Here is a 16,620-nt window from a genome sequence, read left to right as displayed (position 1 = left end):
CCCTGTAGCTCCCAGTGCACCCTTGTGATCCCCCAGACCTCAGCCCCTCCTCAGCCTACCACTCATCTGCTTTCTGTCACTGTAGATTAGTTTGCATTTTCTAGATGTTATAGATGGAACCATACACTCTATCTTCTGTTTTTCTTTTTGGCTTAGCTCTTTCCATGCACCATAACTGTTTTAAGATTTATCATGCAGTGCTTATATGAAGAGTTCATTTCTTTATATTGAATGTACCTCTATTTGTTTATCCATCAGTCTGTTGATGAATGTCTGAGTTGTTTCCACTTTGGGAGCTATTAAAAATAGAGCTGCTGTGAGCATTTGAATATAAAGCTTTGTAGAGACATAGGCATTCATTCCTTTTGGAAGTATCTAGCAGTGGACTAATGGATCATGTGGTCAGTATTATGGTTTAGATGTGAGGTGTCCCCCAAAAGCTCATGTGTGAGACAATGCAAGAAAATTTAAGGTGAGATGATTGGGTTATGAGCGTTTTAACCTAATCAATGCATCAATTCCCTGATAGGGATTAACTGGGTGGTGACTGTAGGCAGGTAGAGTGTGGCTGGCGGAAGTGTTGGCTGGGGGTGTGCCTTTGGGGTGTATATTTTATCTTTGTTGAACAGAGATCTCTCTTTCTGCTTCCTGGTGCCATGTTCCCAGATGCTTTCCTCTCTGCCACACACTTCTGCCATGATGTTCTGCCTCACCTCAGGCCCCAGGGAATGGAGTCAGTAGATAGATTGAGTCCTCTGAAACAGTGAGCCTCAAATAAACTTTTTCCTCCTTAAAATTGTTCTCCTTAGGTCTTTTGGTCCCAGAAGTGAAAAAGCGTTAAATATTCCATGTGCATTCAACTTTTTGTGTGTGGCAGTGCTGGGCATTGAACAGAGGGCCTCACACATTCTAGTCAAGCACTCTGCCACTGAGCTACATCCCCAATCCCTCAAATTGCAATCCTCCTGCCTCAGCCTCCCAAGTAGCTGAGATTAGAGGTATGCACCACTATGCCAGCTTTAAACTTTTAAGAAATGGCCAATAATTTTTAAAGTGGTTGTACCTTTTTATATTTTCTCCAGCAAGCAACGTGGGGGTTCCAGGTGTTCTGTGTCCTCACCAAGACTTGGTAGTTTTTTAGCCACTTTAATAAGAATATCATTATAATTTTAATTTGTGTCTTCTTGATTAATTAATAATGTAGAGCCTCTTATCTGCTTATTTGTCATATATATATATATGTATGTATATATATATGTGTGTGTGTGTGTATATATATATATATATATATATTGTTTTTTTTTTTTGGTGACCTCAAGTTCAATTTTAATCCAACTGCCACAGTAACAGAATTCCATTCTGGTAAAATTAGTATCTTCTTTATAAAAATAATAAAGAAAATCATCATTAACTCTACTATTCAAAGTCAATTCACTGTTTATTTCATATATTTAAGATATTCTTCCAGTTGATAATTTACATTTAAGTTTAATTTATAGTTTTTTAAAAAAATAGACAAATTTTTAAATGCTATCAATCTGTCTTTGAAACCATGCTTAAAAAATTCTACTCCCCACAAGTTTTGAATATTTGTTTGTTATTGGAGGGAGGCATTCATATTTAAAAATAGAATCCAATACTTAATAGATTATAAACTAAGAATAATTATAAGCTAAGGATAAACATAAACTAGGCATCTGCATTAGCTTCCTGTTGCTGCTGTAATAAGTCATTATAAACAGGGACTTAAAACAGTCCAAATTTGTTGTTTTATAGTTTTGGAGGGGATGAGTTTGAAATGGGGTTTACAGGGCTGCAGGGAAGGTGTCCACGGGACGGTCTTGGGTTCTTGCCTCTTGCAGGGTCTAGAGGCCACACACATTCCTTGCTAGCGCCCCCTCCCAACTCCAAAGCCTGCAATTGCATTATGACATCATCTGCTTCTGTAATTATATCTGCTGCTCTGGAAACGATTCTCCTGCCTCCTCTCGTAAGAACCTTCATGATTGCCTTGGGCCCTCCTGAATAAACTGGAATAATCTCCCATTCTCAAAATCCTGAATTTAATTATATATGTATGCCATTTAAGTAACATATTTAGAATTTCCAGGGATTGGAATGAGGGTTTTTTGGTGGCCCTTTATTCTGTCCACCACAGAATCAAATATTGTTTTTTATCTAAATGGTTCAACATTCAGCCCAACATTATTTGTTAAATAAGTTCTCCGATGATTTGAGATATCAGCTTCATCTTGTAAGAATTTCATATGGGATGTATATTTATGTCAGAACTTGCTGTTCTGTATCTCTGATCCACAGAATAAACTTTGACATGTGCACCTCCGTCCCCGTGGCTACAGGTTCTAGTACTCACTCCTTCCTAGGACTCTCAAAACACCCCCTCCCCATCCCCAACCATTTCCTGCTTCTGTTCTCAGCTTCAGTGCCACCATGCCTCATGGGCTCACTGCACCCCAGCTCAGACCAGAACAGTTTAGTGATGTGGCAACCTGTTTAACCCACACATAGCAGCACTGTGGATGGACACTGCCTTGTAAAGAGTCCTCCAAGTGAAAAACAAGATTGGTGAGATGTGCTATGATAGAATAGGACGCCGGCTCATACTCTGTGAAGAAAATTGATACCATTTTGGATATAGATAGATAGATAGATAGATAGATAGATAGATAGAGGGAGAGAAACCAATATTTATTGATAATGCTCAGATTAATAAAGCTAGTCCCTAGGGCTACAGAAGGAACAAGCCATCTCTGACTGTGTGTTCTGTCTGGTGGAGAACTCAGAGAGAGAATTCTGTTACAATTGAGCTTACCACTGGACTGGCATCCCTGTTAATCTTTATAAAGGTTTCCATTATGTTAGCATTCATGAAAAACCACCATGTGATTCATTTTGCCAAATAGCAGAATCTGTTCAACACCTACGATGTCCATACTAGCATTTGATGGTCTGTAATATTAATGTCCTAAGTAGTCCTTTGTAAAATTACTGTAAATATCCGTAGCTCACTTGAAGGGCTGCCTGGTATTTGCTTCCTTGTCCACATCGGCTTGCTGGTGGCATAATATCCAGCAACCAGGATAGGAATCATTTTTTTTGGTTATTATAGAAATGTGTATTCTCAACAAGTGATTTAAAACTACTATTTCTGCTCTTTAATTGCACTGAGGCAGGGTAAAACCAGATGACCCCCAACGTCACTTCTGGCTTTCATTCTATACTACCACAGTCCCTATTACTGCAAAATTATCCAGTGTGTGACTCTAAATGACACTAAGAATTTTAGCATTTCCCAGTGTAACATGGAGTTAGGCAGTCGGGTTCTTTGTCTCATGAATTTAAGGAATGAAATCCATGGACACAGAGTGAGAGCAAAGTAACAGGATTTCTTAGAGTAAAAGAAAGCAGAGCTCCTAAAGGGGACAGGCCCCAATAAAGGGACACCCATGGGTATCTGGTATCTAGGGGTCTTTAAAGGCACCTCTGGTGGCCCAGTGCAGATGATTGGTGGGGTAAGGGATGCCAGCATGGACCAATCGAACTCTTCAAGCTCTGAGCTTAATAAGCCAATCAGAAGTACATAATTTTGATCCCTTTATATCATTAAGAGGACAGGTCTCACCTGGGGATTATTGATGCACTTAGAGGAAGTAGGGGTCTGCTTCTTACAGTCAGCCATTGCTAGGGTAAGGGGAGGGTAACTAAGGAAGGGCTGCTAGGTTGAAGCTATGAAGAACAGAAACAGGTATACTAGCTCAGAAGTCATTGTGATGAATGCTGGCATGGAGTAGCATGTCACAGGATGTCTTTCAGACCCAATGTCCCTGCGGAGGTTGGCATAATGTCCCCTCCTCCTGTTCTTCTCCAAGGCCCTCATCCTGGCTGCCTATGGGAGATCTATCTTCCTGCCTCACCAGCATCCTCTTCTTAAACTCATGAGAAATGGGATCTTGAACCTCATTTGATTCCTGCAAACATGGACCCTGCCCATGGTTGGATAATTCCAGAAATTCTTCCTACTCACTGAAGGAGGCAGTGGTGGCCCCATTCCCATGGGATGCCCCCAGAGAAGCCATTCCTGTAGAAGCCTGGGACTCCAGGGTATGGAGTCTGGGGGAAGAGCCACCAAACAACTGGTCACAAGAACTTGCTCCCCAGTCCTGACCCAGAAGATCCTGGTTCCCAGTGGGAAGTTCAGCTAGATAAAGGATGGAATTTTTATAATAAGTGCATATAATAAAAAGGGAGTGGGGGAAATATTTGCCTCCTGAGATTAAAACAAAATTTAATATGGTGTCTTTATACCAAGGAGCCATAAATAAAAATGAGGCAGCTCTTTATGTACTGAAATGGAATGACCTGCAAGAAGTACTAAGTGGGAAAAAAAATACTAAGTGGGGGGGAATGACGAACAGAACGATGGGTATTTATACACACCATCTGTGCAAAGGGGTAAAAAAGAATATATAGGCTTATGTTTAGCTAAACTACTGTCTCTGAAAGGTGACACAAGGAACTAATAGCTGTGTTTGCCTCTGAGGACCTGGTAGCTGAAGGACAAGGTTGAACACAGGGACTAGGTACTTGAATTTTTAATCCATGAACTATTACCTATTCAGAAAAAAAATTACATAACAACAATAAATAGTAAGCTACACAGTTTTGCTAATATAAAATTGCAGCTATATAATTATGTTACTTCTATTAATATATTTATATAAGTATATACACTGATAATTTACCATAAGAGAAATATTGGAAAAGTAAATAATATAGTAGATGGGCCTGCATTTAAAGCCAGATGCTTGCTGGGTGGTGGTAGGCAAGTCACTCCCCTTCACTAGCCTCTGTTTTCCTCAGGGCTAAATGGTGTCTATTATTATTGCCAAGGTTACAGGAGAGGGCGTACTAGGGCCAGCACTGCTCCAAGGGGAATTGGTGGCTGCTACACACAACAGCTCTGGGAATCCACTCTGTATGTGTATGTGGGGGGGGGGGGGCTGGGGGGGGGGCGAGGATGTCCAGGGATACAGGGAGGCTGGCCCAGAGGGCTTGGGGGCAGCATGGTCTTCCTGGGCATGAATTGCCCCTCTGGTCATTTTGTACCCCTGGAATCCTGAAGAGGTCATCCTATTCTTGGGCTTTCTGAAGTCCCTGGCCTCCTGTTGGCCTCTGTTCTTCTTGGCCACTGACAAGATAAACACTTTGAATTTACACAGCCCCAGACATCTTCCCAGGCCCAGTCCCTCGGGGCTCCTTGGCTGCTCTACAATTGGGAAGCCAGAGGACTCCCAATCCAGGCTGAAGAGCATCTCCTGTCCTTTCCCAAGAGGGGCAGCAGGGTGCTGCACCACGTGGTTAGCCAGGGTCACCCATCATTCCCACAGTTCTTCATTTCAGGGATGAGAAGTTTCCATGAATCAACTCCTGGGTCATGAAATAGGGAAGTGGTTTATTCTCTCCCACCCAACCCCCGGCCTTTGTTTTTCTCTCTCTGGTGGATAAAACAGTCCATGGAGGCTGAGTGACACACGCAGGCTCTGACAGCAGGGCGGGAGGTCCTCTTCCGGGTACCTAGCCCTCCAGCACCAACAGGCAGCCTTGGCCTTTTCTCTTTCTTCCTCTGGCCTTGCTTTTAAAAACCAGGTTCTGTAAGGGGAAATGAATGATTGAAAAACAGATTTCAATATAAGATTGAAATAAAAGAACACTTGTTTTTCATCTGGTCTCTGTAGGTCCCCACCCCCTACCATGCACAGTTGTTCATTTGAAACCACAAAATTAGCTGGAAAAGGGAAATAATAGTAATGTCCTCATTTAACTGTTCCTTCTCTGTAGGCATCACCGGCTGGCTCAGCCTGGCCTCTCTTAGAACCATCAAGAGGGCCAGATTTAGAAGAAATATTACTTCAGCTCTCAAGATGGAAAAACATCTCACCAGGAGGCAGAGACTCTGGAAAATTGCTAATAAATTGTTACTGCCTGCTATTAAAAGGATCGATAAGATAAGGCCACAAATGATGGATGGGAGAGCCTTGTGCTTTGAGTACTAATGGAGGACGTGGCGCCCAACAGCTCAGAGCAGAATCTTGCTGGAGCAGCACATGCCCATTCACCTTCAGCAAAAATCTCAGCTAATTCATTGCCCTGCAGATCAGTAGTAATTGACAGTGGTTATGAATAATTAAATCAAAAGACATGTGAACCTCGGGGATCAGGAAAATTGCCTTATTTGTGTCTGTAACATTGATGATGCACCAACATTGCCTCTCCTATGATTTTATTTATGATATTCTCATGAGGTAAAATTGGGGTAGGGGTGTGACTTCCTTGGGCTGCCCCAGACAGGAAGGAGCAAAGACATCATTGGCTCAACTTCTGATGCAGCCCCACCCAACTGCCCTGCCCACCTGCCTGGCTGGTTCCCTTTCTTTCTGCATGTGGCCCTGAGGGAGGCAGCATGGCTCCACAGCCAGATGGACACTCAGTGGACAGGCTGTTCTGTGGGATCAGACTCTCTCCCAGCATCAGACCTTCCGAGATCCAAAAGTACCACTCATTCCCTGGTGATTTTTCACCATTTCTCTCCCTCTTTTCTTTACTCTTCAGTGTCAGCTATACCAGCAGAGAGGCCTGTGGTAGGATTTCAAGCCTCCCTAAAAGGCTTGTTAGCTCAAATTCTACTTGCCCCTTCCAGTTCTTCCATAAAATTCCCAGACTTTGAGCCCTCCAGAATGCCTTGGTAAACCTCAACTTTCTGTCTAACCATCCCCAAACACATAGAAGGACCTGTGTTAACATTCTCAGGGATCATCCCAGAGAATCAGCTGCTTCTGCAAAGAGCAAGGGCAGGATGCATGACCTGAGTGGCTAGAGTTGTGGGTTCAGGTGGGCAGAAAACTTTAGAATCTGAACATTGCTTGAGCACAGTACTGATGACAATATTGAGGACAGAATGACAACAGGCAAATCAGTTGGGCTCCCTGGACATTCTAACTTTCTTTCCCAAATACCATTCAAGTATTTTTCTGCTCTGAGGAGTTCTGGATTTAACAGAACAGTTGCTATCTGTTCTAAGCTATGCCTGGGCTCAATTCAGCTACCTTTCCTTTCTCCCAGACCAAATGAGCCAGCCTCCTTTCAGCAGGGCCTCCCCGCAGCCAGTGGCTAGGCTCTACAAGCAGCCTGAGTGTTAAGGGACTAACAGTAATAATTTGGCAAGTGGCTAAGGAGGTCTGAGGGTGTGCAGTGAATGTTTTCTGCAGATGGGTTCATGTGTTCTCTCTCTCCCTACCAGCATTCAGTTGAGCATCCAGAGGAGGGAAGGTAGCCCTTGCATAAGATAGTAATGACCCAAATCCAGGGCTGTGTCCTTAACACATTACCACTCACCTTCTGTAGCGGCCTCAGGAAGATGCATTTCTAACAGAAGTAGTTAAGGCACCATGGCAAGAAATGGCAGGGGAATGGAGTGGGGACCCAGATTGCCCCAGTGCAGATGTGTCCTTCTATCTGGGACTTCCAGACTAAAACAGTTGCTCCCAAGCAGCAAAATCAGAGTCTGAACAGAGAATCACAGGCAATCAAGGGGCCTGAACTATTGGAAGAGGGACTTCAGGGAATGGAAGCCACTAGGAGGGGTGGGTAACAGGTTGCAGACATAGAAGTTTGGTTAGTCTCATGATCTAAGCCCAGGTTTCAGGAAATAGAGCTCTTCCCAGCCTGCTGGAGATCAAGTGTAGCCTGGATTCCTACAGTGCTCACAGACTTAGGCCATGGAGCTGCCACTAACTTTAGCATCTAGCCAAGTGCAAGTTAGCAAAATACAGAGGGGAGACTGTCAAAGACAGTCTTCAGACCCTCCAACCTGGGAACTTAATTTGGTGGGGGCAGAGAGACGGTTTATCCACACTTGCCTAGAAGCAAGGCCACTTAGGTAGACAGCAAGCACAGGATCCGGCTTGATCTTAGGGACTCCCTGTCTATGTGTAGGGGCACAGATTTGTGAAGTGTGGCTGCACAGTTTAGGAAGAGGCTTATCCTCCATATTTGGCCTGAAGGTGGCAGCTCTTCCCAGGTCTGGAGAGGGTTGGGAATTTCCTTTTCTGAAGCCCGTTAAAGTAGGCCAACTTCTCTCTCCACCTTCTGGAACATCTCCAACCTTTGGGAATTATGAAACAGCCTCAATTCTGTTTTCAGAGATTTGTTGGAAGACTTGTCCATACCACCCACTACCCCAAAACCAGAACAGGGCAGAACAGCCCCTGGCCAATACTGTAAGCCCCCCACGAGGGACTCTATGGGATTCTGGGCAGGTGTGCTCTGAGAGTCCAGTTGATATGGAAATAAATGCCCACTATGCCATTTCCTAATTAGGTGGCCTTGGCCCAGTGACTGATCCCCTGGGAATTAGAATTTCTTTGATTTCATTCCTGTCCTCCTGCCCGCTTGCTTTCATCACAAATCAGTCACATTGCAAGAGTCACCAGGCCAGTGGATTTGAAGGATAGGGTGGAGATGTGAAGTGCTGGAAGAATTCATTGGTTCAACAGAATCCTCCAAAGGTTTCCAGTGGAGACAGCAGTGGCTCCATCTCCTACACCCTGGGCCATGAGGTGCAGTGCACACCCTGCTGGGCATGTTGGGGACTGCAGCTCCAGCCTCAGCATCCAGGCAAACCCCAGGAGGATCAACCAATGGTTATTAATTATTTTAAGCCAACACTTAACCGATGCTAACTATATGCCCGGCACTCTTCCAGGAAATTTCATCTACTTATTTGTTTAATGTTAACAATGACTCCGCACTGCTGATACCAATTTTATAGATGATGAAACTGAGATACAAAGAGGTTATTCTACTTGCCTAAGGTCACGTGACCAATTCAGGGCAGCTCTGAGATTCAAAACCAAGGCACTCTGTCTTGGATCAAGAGCTGAACTGTGGTGCCTCTTAAAGATACTGTCAGTATCACTGTCAACAGAGACAAAATCTTGAAAGAGAAGATTTCAGAGACTCAAGTCTGTCCCCCATAACAGCACAGAGCTGTCACTCAGCCACCAGTGTAGAATGGATGCTCTGGGTCTGGGTGGCAGCTAGCAAAGCAAAGGGACAACCTGAAGTCTGGAGTTGCTTATTCCCATTATGTTAGACCCCTCCTGAGCCCCCTTCCCTGGACACTTGAGCTCAGTCATTCCATTGCAAACCCTGAAATGGTAGGGAAGGGGCGGCGGGGGGGGGGGGGGGGGGGGGGTGACAAGACAGCAAATCCTGGGGAGAATTGCAGCAGAATTAGAATAATGAATGCCAAATGCCCCGGTGGGAGCTTCATAAACATTAGAATGGAAATTAAGTTGGAGAAGAGACAACTTGGAATGGACTTTGGGGACTGCTTTTTTTCATTCAGTAGATTGCCTTTCAAAGACAAAAGTAAACACTAAATGCAAAGCAAATGTTCAAGGAAAGAGGGAATCTGCCTCCCCGCTGGTAGCTTGGCTCTTCTGACTGGGCCTGCCTCTGAGGCGCCCATCAATCCTGAAGCTGGGTACCCTGGCCAAGGTGTCCCTGGCACCTCTGCAGATCCTGTGGGTGTAGCTGAGGCAAATGGGGGCAGGAGGGTTGACAAGGTCATATTTCTACATAACTAATCTTCAGCAAAACGTTGGTGCACAAGAAGTGCTGGGGACAGGGCCAGGTCAGCTATAATGCATCAGTTGAAACTATTAGAGACACTAATTGCTGCCTGGGATGATCCAAGCTCTAACTGGGGCTTTTATGAACATGCAGAATTCCCAGGGTGCCTGCAGGGCTGCAGCATTCCAGATCCTCCCGCAGAGCCACAAAAGCCATTACACTAATCAGCCTGCCCTCATCCTGCCCATCCTTGTCCCTCCCCTTCCCCACCTCAGTTTGGTTCCCAGTGTCTTACAGCCTAATTATTCCTGGAGGGCTGGGGGTACATGCAGAGGTTAGACTTTCATAATTATATTAAGAGCTTTTGACAGGACCAACCTTTCTGTCTTCTATTTCTGTCTTGTTGAAATTCTACTGTGCCATGTTAATGGCTGAAATAAATGTGAGGGGAAGGATCCATCAACTCTTTCTGGAAACAGGAGACAGTGCAGGGTATCATGTGCCCAGCATTCATGTCCACCGGGAGATTTATGACGACTAATAGGAAGACCGCCCAGCCTCAGATGGACCGAGAAGAAGAGAATCTGTTGTCTCACTTAGAGTGAAATTTATTGCATTCAATTTTTATCTCAGTATCAAATGTCAAGGCTAAATGGGTGACCCTCTGGGACCTTCCTGTCCATGGACTGGCTCTCTGCTTGCTCTTCTACTTTTGACCTGACCCCTGATAGTTTACTTTGCTGGGTATAAAAAGATTAGGACTGAGAAAGTCAAGGCCACCGATCAGAGCCTTCAACTGGTATGTTGGCCAAGGTCCTGGCTGTTCTCCATCACCAGCCACAAGCTTCTCTGACCTCCAGGAGAGTTAACAATGTAAGAGCAGAATAACTGGCACAGCAGGATCAAGCAAAGAGCAGGAGAGTTGGAAGCAGCATGACCTTCTCAGTGTGATTAAGGCACCACAGACAAATGGCCACCTGCTTCCGGCCAAAGACTAATGATAACTAACATTATCAATTATCTCCTACATACCAGGTATTAAGTACATGATATGGCTTATCTAATTTGAGCCTCATGACAACCCTGTGAATTAAGCATTCTTAGTGGCTCATTTTATAGATGAAGAAGCACAGACTTAGAGAGTTTAAGTGACTTGTGCAAGGCCATATGGATAGTCAGCTTCATAATTGCATTGGTATCCATAATGGAGGGCCGAACCCAGCTAAGAAGAAGCCCACACGTTTAGCCCCTCTGTGGAATTGCTGACTAGACACTAATAATGGAGAGAGAGAAGGGAGGAGCAAGGAAGGTGTCAGGCAGCTGCCAAAATCCCACCCCACACTTCTTGGTACTTTCTTGGGGTCTCCAAATTCGACTTCTGACCCCCTCCACTGCTCTCCCTGGCACTTCTCAGTGGGGTCTTCACCAGGGTGTGGTGGACTCTAGAAGAATCTCAGAGAGGAACCACAGCCCTTGACAGCTTCGATTCCTGAAAACCCATCCATTCTAGGGCATGTTCTGGGCCTGGCCACTAATTGGCATTTTACACGTTTTGGTTTGGGAAAATGAAAGTTCTGTTTTACGTGAGTCTAGTCATTCCAAGAATTTCACTACCATATCCATGTGCCTCACTCCTGAGCAGTGAATGAGTTCCTATTCGGTGCTTATAAGGCTCTAGATGAAACATGACCAAGCATCACTGGGCTTGGCCCTGCTCAGTCTGTTCTCTCCAGACCCAATTATACTTGGGCTCAAGTGACAAAGAGCCAGACTTACAGGGTTTTCAGCAGAAGAGGGCATAGCTGATGCACATCCCAAGAAGGCTTCATCTAGGCAGCTGAAGATATTGGTCTAGTGGTTCGATGATGCTAAGACCAGTTGTGCCTGGCCTTCCTTGCAAGATTGCAAGATGCTGGTGGCACTCGGTGCACATAGCACCATTAAACCCAGAAGAAGGCAGAAAAAAGGTAAAGTAGAGGGCATCTATCTTTTTCTTCAGAAAAATGGGTGGCCCTCCCAGAAGCCCCTAATGGATTTCTGCACCATTGGCCAGGACTGTGTCATGTGACCATAATAGGAACTAGAAAGGGGGAAATTGCCCTTTATAATGGAGATGTCATCAATAGGAAGAGGGAATATCTGTTGAATCAATCAACAAATGGCATCTGCCAGAGAAACCATCTTCCAAACTCTGTCTAGAACCACTCACCAGCTACGTGACTTCAGGACAGCAATTTAACCTATGAAGCCTCGATGTCCTCGTTTGATAAGTGGAGGTGATAAGTCCCACTCCACAAGGTTGCACTGAGAGTTAAACAATCTCAAAAATGGAAAAGCCCCACCCAGTGCCCCAAATTAATGAATCCCAGTCTTGGGCTTGCTATACTGGAATATAGTTTAGCAGCCTGGTTAGGCCTGGGTGCTCATCCCAGCTCTCTTGGGCTGCCCTTTACTCTAGGAGCCTGACTCCATTCACCTGTGCCATGAGGCTGGGTTTTTTCCTGTTGGCTTCCTAGGAGGACCAGAGAGGGTGCTGGAAAAGCTCCAAGCACAGAGGAGGTGCCCAGGAAGTGTCAAGGGAATAGGAGCTGCTCTCACCTCTGGGACCTTCATCCTGGCTGCCAAGCTGTGACAAGCAGGGCCACAGAGGTGCTTAGTGTCTCTTCTGACAGACAGCTCAGAGATTTCTTTGGAATTCTTTGACAAGGTGCCTGCTTTATAAAACTGGACAACACCACAGCCTCAGGGCTCAGCCACAGTCAGGAATCAGTTAAGCAAAGAGGAATGGATGCAGGCAGTCACTCGGCCCAGCTCTCAGGAGCCTGTGTGGCTGGAGATGACGGGGGTTACCAGGGGTCACACGCCCCTGAAGATGCAGCAGTGATTTACTTGATGCATCTTTCTGATGTGTGGTCTGAGGGTTTTATGGGAGAGGAGAGGCCAGCAAGCCAAAAGTCTGAGGTTTCTGTATGACTCCCCCTCCACAAGCCCTAGCTTCTGTAGGTCAGGTACACCTCACTGCCATTCTCTGTGATTTAGGAGAGAAAATGGTTAGGGAAAACAGAGCTGTGCTTCATATCACCATAAATAGCAGCTCAATTCCTGTGGCTCTGTGAATGGCTTCTGCCGAGAGTTTATAGAATTGTTCTGCATCCTTCCATAAAGGGGTATCCAAGTACCAAAGAGCCACCAGCCCAGGGAACAGACCCAGATTTGGGTAGCCAGATACAAACGTCAAAGCAGATGCAACTTTCTGCTGCCTCCTAGAGCCATATTTCTTGATTCACCAGCTGTTAAAATAGGTATTGTTGTGTTTGCGTGGGGCTCATACAGGCCAGGAGCAGTTAACAGAGCCCTGCCACATCCATTCTCCCACCAACACTCACAAGAGTTGGCTGGTTATATGAGAAGTGCAGAGACGAGGAAACCAAGTTGCAAAAATTATTACACAATGTTCCTAAAGTCACAAGCAGGAAATCACAGAAGGGTCTCAAACCTAGGGCTCTTTATCTATGCCATTTTGTTTACTTCACTAGAAAATGTTGTGCCCGTGCATGGGGAAGTCATATCGCCAATTTGTGCCTTGGTATTCTCATCAGGGAGTCACGTAGATTTGTGGCTTGAAGCATAAGATCTGGTCTGAGGCTTGTGGCTTTGCTAACCTGCTCTGTGACTCTGCCCCTTCACAGGGTTTGCCATTCGGTCATCAAAATGAAGGTAGACCTATGTGCCCTTCAACAGATAAAGAAAATGTGACACATACATACACACACACACACACACACACACACACGCACGATGGAATATTAGCCTTAAAAAAGAATGGAATTATGGCATTTGCCAGTAAATGGATGGAGCTGGAGAATATCATGCTAAGGGAAATAAGCCAATCTCCCCAAAACCAAGGTCTAATGTTTTCTCTGATGTACAATGTTAACTCACAATAAGGGGGATGGGGCAGATAGAGAAGAATAGAGGTACTTTAGATTAGGTAGAGGGGAGTGAAGGGAGGGGAGGGAATATAGGGGTAGGAAAGAGAGTAGGATGAATCAGTCATTATTACCTTATGTACATATATAACTATACAACTGGTGGGAGTCTACAAACATGTACAACCAAAAGAATGAGAAATTATACTCCATTATATATGATGTATCAAAGTGCATTCTACTGTTATGTATAACTAATTAGAACAAATTAAAAATGGAGGTAGAGCCTGCCACTCAGCATTGTTGCCAGGCACATAATATATGCTCAATAAATTAAGTCTTTTACTATTATTAATAACATAATCCTCTAGATCAGTTTTATTTCATAGATCTAGCACCAACAACCAGGATGACCCTCTTGTATTTTGTGTATTTATTTACTTATTTGAATGCAAGAGTTCAGGTACTCTTATCTTTCTCTGGGATGCCCATTCCTCCCCCTTTCCTCTCTCCATGGCCCCACCTTATACATATTTATATTCAGGCTTAAATTAGGCAACAAAGGGTTGATACATATGTGTATCAATGCAGTCAGTGACACAAACCTCTGCAGTTGGGTGAATTCATTCTAACAACTTTGAGTTTTTTTGTTTTTGGTGTTTTTTTTTGTTTGTTTGTTTTTTGTTTTTGTACTGGGGATTGAACCCAGGGCACTTTACCATTAAGCCACATCCTCAGCCCTTTTTTTGCACTTTTTTTAGACTCAAGGTCTTGCTGAGTTGCTGATGGCCTTGCTAAGTTGCTGAGGCTGGCTTTGAACTGGTGCTCCTCCTGCCTCAGCCTCCTGAGCTGCTGACAGGTGTGCACCACCAGTGAGAACACAATTTTCTAGAATACATTGTTTTTAACTTCTCCCAGCTGGCACCTGAGTTTTGTGTGCTTCCCTAAGATTTCCACTATGTTCTACCCTCAGCCCCTGATGGCTGCCAGTTTACTTCTATGAGTTCAACTTTTTTATATTCCATATGAGTGACATCAGCAACCCTTGTGGGCCTGGCTTAACTCATTTCACCTAATGTCCACTGGGTCCACCAACTTTGTTGCAAATGATAGGATTTCCTTCTTTTCAAGACTGAATAGTATTATATCTGTTGTGTATATTCCCCACCATTTCTTTACCCATTTATCAGATGTTGGACACTTAGGTTGATTCGGCATCTTGGCTATTGGGAAAAATGCTATGATGAACACAAAAGAGCGAAGATGTCTTTGACACACTAATTCTATTCCCCTTAGACCTATCCCTAGTAGATCACTGGGTCGTATGGGAGTTGTAATTGCTAATGTTTTGGAGGACCCTCCATACTCTCTTCCATGACTGTGCTAATTTACACTTCCATCCACAGTGTACAAGAGTTTCCTCCAGAGGGAATCTTTACAAACTCTGCACCCTTCTCAAGGTGAATGGGAGATAAAATTCACCTAAGTCGAATCAATCATTTTTTTTTCTATCTATGCCTTCTCTCCTCTCTGAAGTTGCTTTCTCCTCAGCCATGATACAAGACCAGAGGTGACCACTCCCAACAGGAAAAGTCTTTGAATCAGAGTCACTAGTTCCTCCTGGTCCTCATCTCTCCACTCAGTGGTGGTAGGAGATCTCAGGGCTGATGTCTAGAGGTCACAAGACGTGGCGTGCCCTCAGATGTTTGGTTTTGTGTCCTGGTTCCCCATTTAGAGTTGTGTGTACTTGAATGAGTTACTTAACCTCTCTGAGCTTCAAGTTGCTTCTTGGTAATGTGGTATTCAGAAGGTCATAATGAGAACTGGGGGAATTAAGACAAGGAAGACATGCCTCTAACAGTTGCTAATACCTGTTACTAGTCATAGATTGTAAGGGAATCTCAGTTTCTTCTACTCACATGATCTCAGACACTACAGTGTGTCCTGGCCACTATCTATGGTTATCCTGGATTATGCATGTCCTTTGGGAATAAGAGCAAGGCTTTAGATACTACTCCATGAGAACTTAGGGGTTTTCTGAGGCCCTGATATGGTTTCACTCATCCAGAATGAAGCAAGAGCCAGGACTGAGGTCAGGTGACCTCATCCTCAGGTTGATCTTCATTGGCCATCTTAAGATTTTTCAATTTTGGCAAGTCCAAGTCCTCTCAAGATATGAGTCATAGGCAACTTAGTCTGGGTGTGTGTTGTACTTAAATGAAGCAGCTTATGACGTGGGCATCCAACTTCTGTAATCTGTTCTAAATTTAAGTATGTAAAATGTCAAGTCATCTCACTATTTTGCTTGGGTGAAAAAAAAGACTTAAACTTATGGCTGGAAGTTATAAAAACTTGTGCTTCATTTCAAATCCTGGCAGGTCCCTCAATAAGTGACCAGTAAGTTACCTGAGTGACCCAATCATGATAAGGTCAGGACATTGGCAAAGGGGAGATCATGGCGATGAGAGCCACACCCTCCCTCCTGCTGGACAAGTGGGGGAGATCTTGAGGCTCCACTGAATCTGCCACTGCCTTGGCTCCCACCTATGTTGACCCATCTCTGTCCTCTGTGCTCCTCCCGACAGAGCTCTGCACAGAGGACTGCCACTGAGCAACTCCAAGTTTAAGAGCTTAGGCGCTCCTTGGAGATCTGGGCTGCTGAGTCCTCCAAGCCCCCAGCCCCTTGGCCCTGGAGCAGACAGAAGTTCTTGCTCCACCTGCAAGGACACCTGAATTTAGTGTTGAGGCCTAAGGGATGGCACCTGGCTTTGATATCCCAAATCACTTTCAAATGTCCCTGGATGCCTGCACCTTGAAGGTGTCAAGTCAAATATCCATCTCTTTGTTCTTAGGTAATAGTCTTTACTAACAATGCCATTTCCTATCACAGGATAAGAAAGCTCTGTGATAACCAGAAACCCCTTCTCCAAACAAGCAAAGGAAATGCCACTTTTTATTCATTTTCTAACCAGGTCTGCTTACACCCTCTGTCTGGGATACCTAAGAAAGCTTATTTCCTTTTTTTTGAAACTTAGAG

Source organism: Marmota monax, unplaced genomic scaffold, assembly GCF_021218885.2.
Source record: "Marmota monax isolate L192 unplaced genomic scaffold, Marmota_monax_Labrador192_F-V1.1 WCK01_AAM20220418_F8-fsc00003, whole genome shotgun sequence".
Classification (NCBI taxonomy): Eukaryota; Metazoa; Chordata; class Mammalia; order Rodentia; family Sciuridae; genus Marmota; species Marmota monax.
The sequence above is the reverse complement of the archived record's forward strand: the minus strand, read 5'-3'. Positions refer to the sequence as shown.